The sequence below is a fragment of the Boleophthalmus pectinirostris genome, unplaced genomic scaffold (genome assembly GCF_026225935.1).
Source record: "Boleophthalmus pectinirostris isolate CB_2022bp ecotype Guang Dong unplaced genomic scaffold, ASM2622593v1 HiC_scaffold_14, whole genome shotgun sequence".
In the NCBI taxonomy this organism is placed as follows: Eukaryota; Metazoa; Chordata; class Actinopteri; order Gobiiformes; family Gobiidae; genus Boleophthalmus; species Boleophthalmus pectinirostris.
The window spans coordinates 20024300-20037905 of NW_026571047.1; the positions used below are offsets into that span (position 1 = coordinate 20024300).

General features: G+C 37.2%; 1 protein-coding gene across 2 annotated transcripts in view; it reads right to left on the reverse strand.

Annotated features, from left to right (window-relative positions):
* The window catches only part of LOC110154238 (leucine zipper putative tumor suppressor 2 homolog), a 46583-nt gene extending 33699 nt beyond the window's left edge, over positions 1-12884 (reverse strand). For both annotated transcript variants that reach the window (XM_055150404.1, XM_020918210.2), the window contains exon 1: positions 12644-12884. The gene's annotated coding sequence lies outside the window, so the exon portion shown is untranslated. The remainder of the gene's footprint in view (positions 1-12643) is intronic.
* Positions 12885-13606: the final 722 nt, after the last annotated feature.

The following is a 13606-nucleotide window of genomic DNA, read 5'->3' on the forward strand; positions in this document are numbered from 1 at the left end:
CACATCATAGTGAAATACTGGGATGCCTAGAATGCATAAGGTAAGTGAGAAATAACTTTGGACCACTGCAAAGCTTTTAAAGTGAACTAGCTATGTTTTTTCACATTTTAAAACAGTGAAAATAAAGAACAGCGTCAGTCGTGTACGGCCATGTAAGATTGTAAAATAACATCAAGAAGTCCGGCTAAACATTTGACCAATCGCGTTTGAGCTCGGAGGTGTTTACAGCGTGGGTCTGCACTCTGCAGTGGTCCTTACAGACATGCACATGCACAGAGAGGTCAGGTAAATGCTCTTTTGTGTGAGACTGTTTGCCAGAGTCACGTTCACAGCTGAAACACTGTGAGGAATGAGGCTAAAGTGCCCCATTTATTTCAAATCCAAACACGGAGACTTATATTTAATCTTCAGCTCTGGACCTGATAAGCTCTAGTGTTAAACAATGACATTTACTGTAAAAAGATCGAATAGAGGTCACTTATAAGCATGGGTAAGATCTATTGACAATGTTAAACTGTGTGTTGCCATTTTGCCCTCTAAGCATTCACAAGATTAAGTGTATTTTATCACATGTATGTACAACTAAAATATAGTTTAGTAAATGGCTGCAAGATTAATCGCAATCAAATAAATAACACAATTTGAATGGACACAAATACCGAATCACAAAGTTCATTTTTCATTTTCATTTTGAACAGAATCCTATTAGTAAAATATAAATAGTAAATCAAATCACAATCACAATCACATATGCTTGTTAGAAAAATAGTTTAGTAGTTTACCAAACTGACTCCAGTTCTTGTTCTGTTCCAATATAAACCACTGAACTCAAAAATCATTTATATAAAAGGTCAGTATTCTGTTATTTATTAGTGTTGAGCAGTTTTATTCTAGATTCAAACAAAATGGCCTACTACCATGTTTTGTTGTTTTTAAAGTCTGTGACAATAAACAAGAGCCTGGTGTTTTTATTTCTCTTTTTTGTCTGTAAATCAACTCTTATTTCCAATATGGAACTTGCTGCAAATTTGCCCCATAACTGCTAGCCTCAGTGAGTTTCATTTGACTGAAGCTGAACACTATGAGTGATGTCACGCTCCCTTAGTCAACTTCTTTAATTACTTGAAGGGACAGTCCGCAATTTAAGACTTGTTGAAGAGGCAAATACAAGGACTGGATAGAAAATATTTTTAAAAGTGTCATCACACGTCTCCAACACTCTAGCCTGATTCATCAGTCGGTTTCACTTCATGGAAACTCTCTGACTTCGCAGCGTTAGGATTCGTTCGCTCATCGGTAGGCGGGTACTTTTTTATTTAACCAATCGCTGCTATTTGGTCGTGATGTATGTAATGTGCCACTAACTGGGCAAACTGGTATATTAAGCTTTTCCCAAATCCTGTAGGATGAAGAGCAATAACGTTTTTCCCCTCGAGAAAATTCACCAAACATTCTCTTTGTTCCAGCTTTACATCTTTGATCTCGGGAATCGTTGCCAACACAGAACGTATGGCTCTTCACTGATTGGCTGGTGCCCGAATTCACACTTCTGGGGTTCTTGCAAACCATCTAGTGTATTCCGATTCCTGACCTAGTCGCTGGAGAGAAATGAAATTGAGCGGAGGCACTAGGAGGCACTCTGGCAAACAAGGAAATTAGGTCCTATGTGCAAAATTCCGGACTGTCCCTCTAAAGAAGCAGTGTTAAAAAATGCACAATGTAACTTTTCTAGTGAGGGGTCTACCATCTGCTTGTCTCCATGGAGATGTTATTGCGTTGTGTTCTAATGTTCCACAATACAGCACTTGACATTCTATCTCACATTTATTAAATTACAGTGCTTTTATTTCTCAGAAGCCTTCACATAAGTAAGGTGAATGTAGCTGTTATATTTGCGTTTGTGAGCCGACCTTTCTGAACAGTGGCCATGTTTGTGCCTGTTAAGTGCGCGGGCAGCACAGATGACACTTTGCGTTAATGACTTCTCTTCTTCTCTTCCCTCAGTCTGTAGAGCCTTATGTAACCGACAGTGACGCAGAGGCAGAGACCACGACCGGAGCACCCACGGGCCCCTCATTTGCACCCTCGAACCCAGCTGGGACAGAGCTGCACCTCTCTACTGCCTCCATATCACTTCTCTGATCAAAATATTCAATAATTCAATACATTAAAAAAATAATCATGAATCGGAAGAAGTTGTATTGGAATTCTCAATTAACCAAATTTACAAACTGGGAATTTGCTTTGGCAATACGGTTTATAACAATGAGTACAATATGAGGCACTATCTCGCAATGGGGAAGATGCAGATACCAGAGGTGGGGTCTTGCAAGTGGTGACTTGGACTCGAGTCAGACTTGAGTCATTATTTTTAGGACTTGTGACTTGACTTGATAAAATGGACTAAGACTTGAGACTTGACTCGGACTTGAGGCCTATGACTTGAGAAGACTTGAGAAGCACTTTTAAATCTAAATTCTTTCTAGTCTGACAGTAATGATTCAAACTAAGATCTTATCATGGAAAAATTTACTAAATGAATTTCTAGTAGTTATACACTCTATAAATACTCTTGTATAACTATACTATGATTCTTTAAGTACAATTTATCTTAAAAGTCATATAAATTGTAAAAATCAAAGCGCTATTTGGTAATTTGGTTTAAAGACTTGAAATGACTTGAAGTTGAGTCTCGAGCCAGTGACTCGAGACTCGACTTGGACTTGCCTGTATTTGACTTGGGACTTGACGTTAAAGACTTGAGACTTACTTGAGACTTGCAAAACACCGACTTGGTCTCACCTCAGTTTTGTACAGATAAAACTTTCAGATACATCTTTTAGTTAAGACCTATTAATGGCCATTTTCAACTGAACAACAAAAACTAAAGGTTACACAAAGATGACTCTTTTTACACAGATTATTTCATAAAAATATTTAGTTTCTATCTACAGTCTGTATATGAAAATAAAATATGAAAATATATTAAAAGAGTGGGCAAGATCCATACCAAATAATGTAAATTTTGAAATGACCTTTATGAAAACTTTCAAAACAACTTAAAACAAGCTCCAATCATTATTTCACACTTCACTAACACAAAGTACAAATATTGAGCGTGCAAGTATGAAAGTTGACAGTTCTTCACAGCCTAATGCCATAATGATAGGAAGCGTGGGTGGACAGTAATAACACCATAATGTCTGCTTCCTGCTATTGTTCAGGCTTTAACTTCTGTGCAGTGTCGAATCTCACCGGGAAACTAAAAACAAACACAGGGTTAAACTGCTGACACCTGGGCTTTAAGGAAGACAAATTAACTTGGGCTATGGGAGTGTGGGGCTATGCAAGCACAGGGCAGCCAAGATATGAACTGAATGTTCTCCATACTGAACGTTCTAACTCGAATTTAATACGAAGAAATACACGAGTTTCAGAATGATGTAAAATTAGGACTTGCCATAGTGATTAACAATTTAAGACGGGGTCAGGGAAATAATTCTCAAAATGTTACATGTACCAGGAAGCTGAAAATAATGATTAGGGATGGTACTCTTTACCGATTAATGTTTGACCATTATAAAAACACTCTTTTCAAGACATCGTCATTTTATTTTCAAAACAAAATGATTATACTTTGTGGTCTTACACTAGTTAAACTACATTATAAAATCAATTTAAAGCTCAAAATTTGACTTTTTAAATTTGAATTTCAATTGTTCAAATAGTTTCCTGTTAATGCAAATTTCTTAGCATCAAAACTTGTTTAAATGAGAATCTAGTTTCAATATTAGTTTTAGTTTTGAAGTAGAATCTTCTCTACATATAATTTTGACCACCTTAAAACTTAAAACTGATCATAAGTTCTCAAGTGAAAAACATTGAGGGCAGTATTAAGCTGGCAGCTATTTAAATCTTTATTCTTCTATAACTACATACTAGGGATGTAACAGTAACTGAAATATCATGATATCGTATCGTCAAAGTTCTCACAATAATATGGTGGACCATCACAATATATCGAATTACAAGTTTCTTTGCTTAAATTCATTGTTTTGGTGAAGGAACAGCTAAAAGAAACAGAGTGAACTACAGAGACCAAGATCCTCTGCTCTGTTTCAGTCCAATGAAATGACTTATTAAGCACTTTTAGATCTTAACTCTTTGGTTTATAACAGAACCAAAGGCTTGTTGAGACATTTTTAAAAGGACAAACTAGTATATTCACAATTCTGTTAGGTTCTACAAAATATCACAATAAATATCGTACTGTGACATGCATATCGTGAAAATATTGTACCGAGGAATTTAGATATATCCCTATTACATAACAATAAGTTTTTAAGTATGTCAGCTACACAAAACAATTTACTCTAATGGCTTTTACATTTACATTATGTGTTGAATGAGACTGCAGGAGATTAGCATGACGATAACCACTTACTGACAATTAAACACCCACTTGTCCTGTACCGAAGCCTGGATCGTCATCTGTGACCTACGACCCAGCCAGCCACTTAAAGGTCACTGGTAATTTTATGTACCTTGAAAACAAAAGTATTCAGCGGTATGCACAAACAAAGTTGATTTTCATACCAATGTATAAAGTTTCTAAACAAAGTCAGTGTTAGGCTTGTGATGATGACGACTATACTGACTCATTCAATATATGAAAGCTGTTTGGGTTTTTTTTCAACAGGGGGGAGATTTTTGCCAATTTTATGTAATAATGAAAGAGTTGAGCTGTAGAGGGTAGAATAAAGAACTTTTCTGACTAATTATTAGTGAATTCTGCCATTTATTTGTTGCAGCAGTTTATAATGGTACTGTCTACAAAAATGTCAGTAAATAAAATCTAATCAGGTTAAGATGACTTGAATTAAGAAAGTTTTATCATGATTTGAGTAAATTTCACTTGACAATTATTTATTAAAATTATCTGCCAGTGGAACAAGACTTTTTGTAATATGAAAATACATCTTGCTACACTTAAAATAAGAAAAACAACAACTTTAAATAATCACTTAAAATAAGAAACAAAATCAAATGTTGCCTGAATTAAGAAAAACGCTCTTACTCCATTAGTAGATAATTTTACTTGTCAAGTTGAATCGACTCAAATAAAGTAAAATGTTCTTAACTGAAGTCATTTTAACTTATCTAGACACAGTTTTTTTTCCAGTGTAAAGTAGTTTTTATAGCAGTATAACTTGCAAATATGTTACTGTGACAGGCCTACTTAGTGTAGCTCATTTTAACTTTGATAACATTTCACACCCGTATAAAAAGAGTCTATTTTGGGACAGTGAAGCTGTAAAGTGTGGGGATTGTTATAATGGATATGCAGAAGTGCGTGAGCTCGGAGTAAACACAGAAAAAGGGGGAGTCCGAGTGGCATTACACCATTAGACGGTTCCTCTGCACAAACAGGGGCCTCTCTCAGCAGCTGTGGATGTAATAATCACCATGACGATACAGCTGTTAAAGAACATGTGGCACTTTTTGCATCACGCAACAATAACAATAACGGCCTCATTGTATATTTACGCAACAGAAATATGCAAAACAAACCAGATATGTTTTGCTGAAGTCGTGTGAGGAAATTGGAAGGATTTGTGAAAAGGCTGTAGTTTAGACAGATGATAAGACCTCTGCGAAGGCACTGGTTCAGTCTTGCAATGGGGAAAAAATGTGCCCAACCTCGGATCCACAATGCAACAAAAGCCCTACAGTGTAACGCATAAAAATAAAGACTCTACTCACAGTTCCCTCTCTAAACAGCTGCGGGGGTATAAATCAGAGTGACGACACAGCTGCAGGGGCCGCAACACACCGGCTCTGTTTCTGTTCTAACACTTTTTACATCCCATAATAGTAAGAGTAAATGTTAAATGTGTTTTAAAATGTGTAAACTCACAAGATGGCACAGTGGCAGAGAGGCTAGCATTCTCACCTCACACCAAGAAGGTCCCGGGTTCAACTCCTGGGCCTTTCTGAGCAGAGTAAGCATGTTTCTCCCATAGACTGTATAAAGAAGTGGATTAAGGGAGTGTGGCGTCTCTCATAGCGTTCAACTCCAGTCAAATGAAGCTCACTGAGGCGGCAAGTTATAGGGGCAAATGTGGAGCAGAGTTTCAGATTAGGAATAGGATATGAATTAACAAAATTACTAATTAGCAAAATAGGGCCATTCCACGTAAATGTCCGAATGCCCCCCCGCTCAACAATCTCAGATTTGACTGAAAACATTCTAGGAGGTTCACACACTTTCCAATAGGAAATGTTCCAATTCCTTATAGTTTTGTCATTAAAAATATTTTGATCTGTTTTGAGCAGAGTTGTCCAAGGAGCCACTTTCAGATTGCTGTATCTAAAAAACTATTTAAGGTCAGTCCTTCAAATTTTCAAGGGTTAAAATTTGGCAAATGAACTTGTAGAATCTGGTCTTTTACACATGTGCTTTTGGTGTATCACAGATTTCTGGGGGCTTAAATTAGCTTGAAAATCCCACTCTTCAAATCTGAAGACATCTTTGAAGGACTGTGGAAAGTGCAGTTTCAAAGACAGAGGTTTGATATTGAACATACACCTTCCCACACATGCCACTGTGGACTTTGTATTTTAAAACTGACCCTCTGTGATGAACACTCTAGAAGATATTAAGTGTTCAAAATAAAAATCTTTACCACTTTATACCAAAAAAAAAAAAAGAAGCACTCACCAACATAAAATGGACTGTTTTAGAAAGACTGTCTGTTTTTAACATATCCAAAATTTCTGATGGTGTTCTGCCTTAATTTTGCAAAATAAATTTTTGAAAATGTGGTGTCTGCATACATGCAGAAAATTCATGGACTATGAAGGCCCTTTCAGAAGCTAAGAAAACACTCTGATTTCACAGGCGTTCGGAGATGTGGCGTGGAATGACCCAATAAAAACACCACACCTAAAATGAGGTTCCAGACAACAGCATTTACAGAAAGAGGGACAATGTTTATTCAATGCAAAGTGAATTGAAGCCAGAGTTGATGGAGTCAGAAGAGCACCCATTCTCACTTCTTATTTGGAACGTGGTGGCTTGCAGGTAAGCTATGTCCATTTATATATACAATCAATAGTTTCTTTCCCCCCATGTCTGGGTGCATGTCTGGGCACTGCACTGCTCCTGACAGGTTGCCTCAGTAAATTTCCCTATGGGGAAAATAAAGTGTACTTTACGTTTAAAGGTAAAGTTGCTGCAGTTCTTGGCTCATTGCTCCCTTTTGCTGAACTCTAAAACTGGGACAAATCAAAGCTCCAAAACTCCTGAAAACACTCACAAGGGAGACCTGTGCTGTGCGCCTCTAAATCCACTAAACACTTTGTAACATCCCCACTCTTCTGAGGACAAAGCTCTAAATATCCCACCTCACAGAGACCAGAGCAGGTAGAAACAGGACACTGAGCTTCTCACCGAAATGAGATCAGGGGTTAAAGTTCACAGTTCATTTATTTGCACCTGGGCCCGGCTGTGGGACAGATGTGACACCAGCTGTATGCAAACAGAGCCAACGCTGACGATTTGATTCATTGCACAGCCCTACCTTGTTCTACTTTTCCACCTCTACTAACATGTTTTGAAATGGATTTGATTCTTGCAACTTTAGTATTTCATATTTCAGTCTTCTCTCAAACATTTAAGTGCCCATATTACACTATTTTCTGACCTGTTATAATATTGTGAATGTAGACAGACAATATTGGTTTAAAATAAATAAAATACAAATCCAATTGCAATGCTAGTCAGATGAAATTGTAATTCCAAAATACCAAAATTCCAGTATCCCATCTCCAATTTAAGTTCCACAAGATAAACTAACCACATGATTATTGACACTGGGTTGATGAATGTTCAATAGTCTTTTACAGTTTTGTTACATGTGTCTAAAATCAAAGACAAACTGTAGCTTTTGTTTTGATACAGTTTGTTATTTGCAGTACCAGGAAACAGTGCTCAGTCTGTCGTCACCAGCTTCAGAGAAACTCCAACACAATGAAATGTCAGAAAATATTAAACCGAACAAAACAAAGAGAAAATTTTTGCTGGAACTGATGACAGGAAAACCAAACATCCTACATCTCCTTTGTTTTTCAGACACTAAATCTTTATATAAAGAACCGAAAGTTAGAAAATAATATATGTCATGAATTGGAAATGGATAAACTGGAATGCTCCCAAATGCTTTTACAAATTTAGGATGGGCCTGAAATTATTCTTGTTATTTATGATGTCTACCAATTGTATTATATAAGGTAGTATGGTGGTCCACTACCTGCTTTTCACCATGAAGATTTGCTCACATTTATTCAATTGTGTTTTGAATGCTCAAAAAAAGGTCAGCAGCGTCGTCTCTCCACAGATGTGACTAGTAAGTTTGATGACATAGTGTAAAACAAGGGTTATGGGAAGGGATACGCTTCTCCTCTGCCTGAAATGACGCGCTATACGGCTTCGCCGACTCCAGTGCAATAACAGATTGTTTTCCCGACACAGCCGCGACTCCTTTTCGAATTATTTTGCCAAAAATGGCCAATACAGAGAATGTGATACACGGAGTTCAGAGCGAGTACCAATGTACAAACGTGTCACTGCACAGTGAGTCAAGACTGAGGGTGTGTATCTATGTTCCTTGGGCTCAGATGACCTGGAGCGGGGAGTGATGTTAGGTGCCTCGGCTTGAGAAGCGCTTTCCCCAGGCAAAACCAAGTGTGCGGAGGAAGGACTGCTCAGCATAACCCCCCCCCCAAAAAAAAGTCACATAGTACAAATTTAACTATATGAAAACATTGACTAATCAGGAAACATTTACACAATATTTTGAAATGTATAAGCAAAAAATGTAGTTACAAAACTCTGAATCTAGTAAGTATGAAGTCTTACCTTAAGCACTTCTAGGAATCATTGTCAGTGTAAATAATCCGTGTTGTGTCTCTTTACTTTACTGTTATGAGAACATATGTCTATGTGACAGTTTAAGGATGAAAGCTGTTTGTTCTCTTTTGTCGTGTCATCATTGTGTCTTAGTCTTTTGTTTACACGTGAAACTGCTCCGTGTTAAAACAAATTAGTTTCTTTTTATATCCTCGTCACCTAAATGAGGGCCCCTGGGAGGCATTTGGACACAGCCAACAGAACAGTAAAAATAAGCAGAAAGGTAATTAAGTTTCTAAAATGTTTCTGTTGAAAAGTACAAGCAATCATAATCTCAGCAGGGCATATGGGAGATACTTTGCTAAGACGAGTGGAGTGTGCAATGCAAACATGCAGGCAAAAACTAATATTCCTGCTGCCTACGTTACGAACTAGATTTGAGATTTGCTTCAAAGTCTGATGAGATGATTAAAGGTGCATTATGTAACTTTTTAGTGGGGCATCTGAGGGCTGAAGAAGATAGTTTGGCCTTGATTGTTCCACAGAATTACATTAAACCTTATTCAATTCCATCTGTTTTTAATACAAGTTTTTTCATCTAACCTGTAACTGTGCTGTCATCAGCTTGTTTCCATGGAGACAAGTTTAATGCAGTGCTATGGAACATTTAAAACACTAACATCAAGCAGGTAGCTGATTACCCCTAGAAAAGTTAAAAAGCTTTAAAGGTGAACTGTGTAAGTGGTAAATGGTCACATTTTTATATAAAGCTTTTCCACCTTCAAGGCTCTCAAAGTGCTTTTACATCAAGGAACCACTCACCCACTCACACACAGACACACACACACACACACATACACACACACTCACATACACAGTCATGCACAAGTGTACACGGACACTGGAGGCGAGGTAAGCAAAGTGTCTTGTCCAACAAGTGAACGTCAGCATTCATTGGAGCTGGAATCACACCATCAACCTGTGGGCCAGTAAATCTGACCACTCAACCAATGATGTTTATGACGAGAGTGGGATTCAAACTGCCAACCTTCAGATCAGCGGACAAACACTCTAGTTCAGGCGTCTCCAACCTGTAGCTCGGGAGCTACCAGTAGCTTTCCACCCTCTTCCAAGTAGCTCGCCAAAGGATTTCTGAATTATATGTACTGTGTTTAACAACTAAAATCTGATTAATTACCATTGTAAATGTTTCATTTTGATGCCAACTTGTGCACTAATAAATGGATAATGGTATATGTTTAATAGGCATCTAACTGTACCCCGTCCAAAGCATGCCAGAGATCTTCTTGTTTCTTAATTTCTTGTGACAGGGAAAATTAGTAACTCTCTGGCATTGTCATTTCATGAAGGCAGTTCACCAGAGAAAAAAGGTTGGAGACCCCTGCTCTAGTTTTTCTTAGAGTTCACATCTCACTAAGATGGGCTGAACCAGCCAGGAATGACCACACAAGTCTAAAGTAGGAAAATAATAAGGAAAATCATGAAAATAATATGCCTTTGTGTAAAATGTGCTATTTCCTAATAAAAACTCAAGTAAAATGCATTGTGATATATTTAATTTCTTGTGGTTATTGTGTCAGCTAATGTTGCTATTTCAATATTTTTGCTATATATCGTCTAGCCCTTAGGTAAGCATTACTACAAACTCTTAAAACAGGCATCGCTTACAGCTGCTGTGGGGCTGAGAAAGAAAACTTGTAATTCAGTTTGTCTGCTTTTCACTTCTGTTCCTCCAAAACTAAAGCCCCCCCAATGTCCCCCTTATTAAAACCATATGATAACGCTATAAAGCCATTGTTTACAGTATCCCCAATGTTTATCTTTGCCTTTGAACCAACTGAAACCGTCACTCACAACATTAGACCCTGGTTTCTGTTTTAGATCAGTTATCATCAGACTGACTGTATCAAGCGTTCAGAATCAAAGACACGTTTGATCGCAGAAGTATTGTTCATCATTCACAAAGCGCAGAAACAAAGATAAAGATACATAAACCACATGTGGAAAGAAAACATGCTTTATGTTTAGAAAGAGAAAGATCTATTCTGAAACTACAAGCAGCTGGCAAACTAGAGAGGAAATGCACTCCAAAACTAGAAACATTTTTAGTTTTATGGTAGCTCTGAAAAACCTTGTAGCATTTTCTAATCATAATAAGATACAGTCATTTTGAAGTTAGTGAACTATAACTTTTCTGATGGATTTCTACCTGCTTGTCTCCATGGAGATGTTTTTTACGCTCTGCCTAAAATGTTCTAGCCAGGCTGGCGCCACCTAGTGCCTTCGCTCAATTTCATTTCTCTCCAGTGACTAGGTCAGGAATCAAATACACTAGATGGTTCGCAAAAAAAACAGAAGTGTGAGAAGAAGAAGTGAGTTTGGGCACCAGCCAATCAGCAAAGAGAGATACATTCTGTGTTGGCAACGATTCCCGAGATCGAGGATTTAAAGCCAGAACAACGAGAATGTTTGGTGAAATTTATCAAGGGGAAAGAAGTTATTGCAATTCTTCCTACGGGATTTGGGAAAACCTTAATACAGCAGTTAGCCCCGTTAGCAACGCATTACATAAGTCACGAAAAAAAAGTAACCACCTATCATCGAGCGAACGAATTCTAACGGTCAGACAAAGTGAAACCGGCTGATGAATCAGGCTAAGAATGTTCCACAGTATGGCAGTATTATACTAATCTATTTACCATTTATTTAACTGTCAAGTGTTTTTTATAGTTCAAAAACACATATAAAAACACGCATTCTTACTGTGAGTCAGGACGACTCTCCACAGATTTGACTTGTAACTTGGCTTAGTGGTGTAACTTGGATAGAGGAGATTCCAGGCAAAGCAATAACACCTTTGAGACAGAGTGCACCTTTGAAAAACAAAAATCTAACCTTTTTAAACTTCTTAAATAAAGTTTGCATGCACCCACTAAAGCTGAAAACAAGGAACAGGATATGACAGCCTCTAATCATGCCAACACCACAGTACAAAGCTCCTATTACTCGGGAATGTACTACAGCATTGAGATAAAAGCGAACGTGTCTCTGGGGATGTGAATGATATTATGAGATTACATAATATGTGTTTAATGTTGATTTTGGAAGAGTTTGATGCGAGGAAGTGGGCTGGACAGATGACAGATTTACATAGGAGGTGCATTGTTATGTCTGAGCCACTGAACCTGTCACGTCTGATGCAAATGATAAGAACAACTTCAGAAGAAATAGAAAATATAAAGGGGGAAAGCAGCTACCTGAAAACTTCATAGAAAACTTATAACTTACCAGCTCATCTAAATTATACAAACTGACTAGACTTTTTTGCATTAAAAACCGTGTGACCTGTATCTAAAATAATAAAAATGCAAGACTTCAGCCATGGCATTACTCCATAGTGTCCAGACAATGTTCCTATCACATAGATTTACAAATTTCTCTACTTTTTTGCTATGTTAGTCACAGTTTTTTCGTTCTACAAGACCTATATCACAATGGTACACAATGTCTTAAAATTGGCTACTCCAAAATTTTGTCATTTTGCCGTTTCTGACCTAAAATCTTCAACAAAATTCCTAATCTAAGCCTTGGCACTTTTAGTTAATTAATAGTGAAACATCAAACCACTATTTATGCAATGAGGTTTAGCCAGATAATTATTAATATTACTGAAGTTGTATGTTAGAGAATAAAAGCTTGAGGACAGTTTACCATGCGCGCTGCAGGAGGAGTGTGGACTGTCCGGAGCAGCTGCTGTAAGGTCCGCTGTAAAATCCGACCAAGCCGCGATGTTTTCACCTAAAATATCTCTCAAAACGTAGCTATGAACTTTTCCGTGTTTCCGATCGTTAGGAAAGCTGTGGAAAAGACATTAGTTCTTGCTTCGGTGCCCGTGCGTGCTGCAGTGGAGAGTTGAAGCGTTTGTTGTTGAGGAAAAGCAGGAGTGGACCAGACGCTACTTGAGTTTTGGAGCGACGTGAGGTCAGCGTCAATGTTTATCAGTACTTCCGGTGAGGGCTTTCAAAATTAAAACATCGCTGTGTTAGTAATAAAATACAATAATTCCGCGGACAAAATTAAACGTCAAAAGATAACATCTGTTCATCGGTCCACATTTTAATAGATTTTGACTTTAGTTTCAAACTGTAAAAAATATATATATCCTCGGAAAATTACGTACTATTACTGCACAAAATTACTTATTTTTCCTTCCTCTTTAGTGTAGCTATGTTTTACGGTATCCTATAAAACAAGGTTAGCCCAAAGTGTAATAATTATGCTATAGACTTTATTGTTATACAAGGGAAATTATTTGGACACTATAATTCACACATCACAATATAATATAATAACAAAGAGCAAAAATATAAATGGTAATAATAAATTCAAAATAAGTAGGAAAAAATAGCAAGAGACTGGTTTCAAATAGGGCATAACTATAGAATTATAAAAAATAAAAAAAATTAAAAAAAAAAGTAAAAATGATCAGAATAACAATAATATGACGGATGTGCATTTATTTACCTTGAATGTTTTTATATTATTTTCCATAATTTTATTCATTTGTTAGGCCGATATGCGTAATGGTTGCTATGGTTATGGTTAATGACTGTCGTTACTGATCCATAAAAGCTTTTATTCTGAAGGGCAGTGTTCCGATGTAGTCCTACGCGC